The following is a 2,500-nucleotide window of genomic DNA, read 5'->3' as shown; positions in this document are numbered from 1 at the left end:
AAATTTATAAAACTGCTTTTGTTTATTTCAGTTAAGGCTTATTGCCACTGCATACACAGAGAGTTTGGGAACTAAAATGTCAGCCAAAATGTTGTGGGGTTTTTTTTCTTCTTTTCTTTCCCTGTTTAGAGAATTGGGCTGAATACTACTTTGGCTGTTGTTTATGTGTTCCCGTGTGAGAACCTGGGATTTCTTCCCTAATGGTGTAAGTACTATACAGGGCTTTTCCTACAGAAATGAGCACCATCATATTTCCTTTTATAACTTGACGAAGGGAACTAACCACATACATAGATGTGAAATGTTTACGTATGTGATAATGTTCCACACAAATACAGAAAAAAACCCTACCCCTATTTACAGCAAAATGTAGCATTTTTTTAGCCAGGCCATTAGGATAATGATACAAAGAACTGAAATATATGTACCGTGCTCCCTTCCACTTAACGTATTAATGCTGTCACCATTATCGGGATGCAGCAATTTCAGTGCAGTCAGAAGGTGGCTCTAGTGCTTTAATTTTGCTACTTTGCCTACCATAAGATCCAAGGAGTTGAAATTACTTTTGTGCTACATTTTTTTTTTTTTCAATTTAACTGATGTTCCAACTGGAACACAACATTTGACTTTATATATCAAACAACTTCACACTCACCGAGATGCGCACACTCACGAATTTGCTGCTCTTTATGGTTCAGCTGATGAGATGACAAAGAACAACAATAAACCAAAACAAACAAAAAAATTAAAATATTAAAGTTGCAGCTGACACCTCTGAAACACTTCACATCAACACACTAAGACATATGTAATCCCTTCCATTGTGATACCATGAAGAAATCTGAAATTCCCTCTACTGTGGCAGATCAACCTTTGCTATCTTTGCAGTGGCCTCGCAGAATTTCTGGTTATTAGGGCAATTTTGGGGGGGGTAGAAGTAACTTTAGGTGTATAAAGGCAGTTTAATCAGCCTTTACACAGATGCAACACGGAGGGAATGTATAGAGGGGAGGCTAGTCACGCCTGGCCAAATTAGAGAGCTGCTGCTGCTCACTCGCCCTTCCAGCATGGTGGCTGTGCCTCCTTCTGATGGGTCATAGCTATTAAATACACATCAGCATAAGCTCTCCCCACTGGCTTGTCCCAGTTGCCTCTTGCTGGTCCTCTTCAGCCTGGCCTGTATCCTAGTTTTGTGGCACCACTCCTGATCGCTTCCTCCAAGGTGGCCCAGAGGGCTCGCCTGCCTGCTTTCAGGCAATCCCAGATGTGCAACAGCTGTGACACAGCCTCACACACTATGGGAAGTTTTACACCACTCTTAGACTTTTTCCCCACTTATTATCGTTATCATTATCATTATTGTTCTGAGAGCAGCCCCTAAAAGGAGATTTATAAGACCACATAAATGTGTAAGATGTTGTCCCTGCCTTGACATATTTGTAGTCCTCTGAAAATACTCAAAGTTCCACTGGCATTTACATTAAATATTCCTTTTGAACAGGATGGCTCAAATGGGTCACACAGAATAGGGCCAAACCTTTTGCTACTCTAACTATAGAAATATATTTTTACAGGTTTGGTCTTTTTACCTTTTTATTTAATACTTATTATTTAAATAAGATGATATGAGCTGTATCTGTCTTCAGTGTAACCAGTGTTAATGGTCCAGGTCCTTTCAGAGGTCAAAGGCAGCTTTGAAGAGACATTTGAGGGAAATAGAAGAGGTCAGACCACCAAAACATCTGACCTTCCGTAGCATGGACAGGGGTATGAGGATATGTTCTAACTGCTCATCACATTTTAAGAAAAATATTTGCAGGCAAAACTTCCCTTCATTTTTAATAGGTATTCCGTGTAAGTAAAAAATTAACATTGTGGTCCTTGAATGTCCCATTTAATCGAGCAGAATTAACATTTGTTGATCAAAATAAGTCAGATTTCAAGCTAGTCAGGCAAAGATGAAATAGCTTTAAAAATACTTCATTATAATAGGTCTGATTTATAAAATTTATTACCCAACTAGTGACTTTTAGAGGTCAGTCACTTGCTAGTTGAGTACATAAAAAAAAATTATATGGAATTTTCTGATTAGCATTGAAAGCTTCTAGAAAGAATATGGAATTCATTAGATATCATGTGTGGATCGGTTTTAATGTTGTACAGTAGTTTAATTTATTTCATACAACATGCATCATTTTCCAAGAAAACATATCTAAAGGTATACTTGTTTTGTGACATAATGCTGTTTTAATATAAATGAATTCTGATCTTGGTCTTTTAAATCAATCCAAACGAAATACTGTACTTTACAGTATTTAAGCGGGGTTTTTTCTTGCTTCTCTTTCTTTCCCCCCTCCTCCTTCACTTAATGCTGTTTCTGGCTTTGGCACAGTTTTAAAACATGCCCTTTCAATAAAAAAACAGACCAGCAAACAAATGAAGCTTATCAATAATATTTTTAAAATATGTTCCACCAGAAAAATAAAACAAAATAAAATTC

General features: G+C 37.3%; 1 long non-coding RNA gene across 4 annotated transcripts in view; it reads left to right on the top strand.

The window, feature by feature from the left end:
• LOC121089062 overlaps positions 1 to 2,500 on the top strand; it is a 77,958-nt gene that overhangs the window by 90 nt on the left and 75,368 nt on the right. For all 4 annotated transcript variants that reach the window (XR_005828117.1, XR_005828116.1, XR_005828115.1 and 1 more), the window contains exon 2: positions 130 to 205. This is a non-coding gene — a long non-coding RNA (uncharacterized LOC121089062). The remainder of the gene's footprint in view (positions 1 to 129; positions 206 to 2,500) is intronic.

The sequence above is a fragment of the Falco naumanni genome, chromosome 5 (assembly GCF_017639655.2).
Source record: "Falco naumanni isolate bFalNau1 chromosome 5, bFalNau1.pat, whole genome shotgun sequence".
NCBI lineage: Eukaryota > Metazoa > Chordata > Aves > Falconiformes > Falconidae > Falco > Falco naumanni.
Note: the sequence above shows the minus strand (reverse complement) of the source record. Positions and strands in the feature narration are given on the sequence as shown.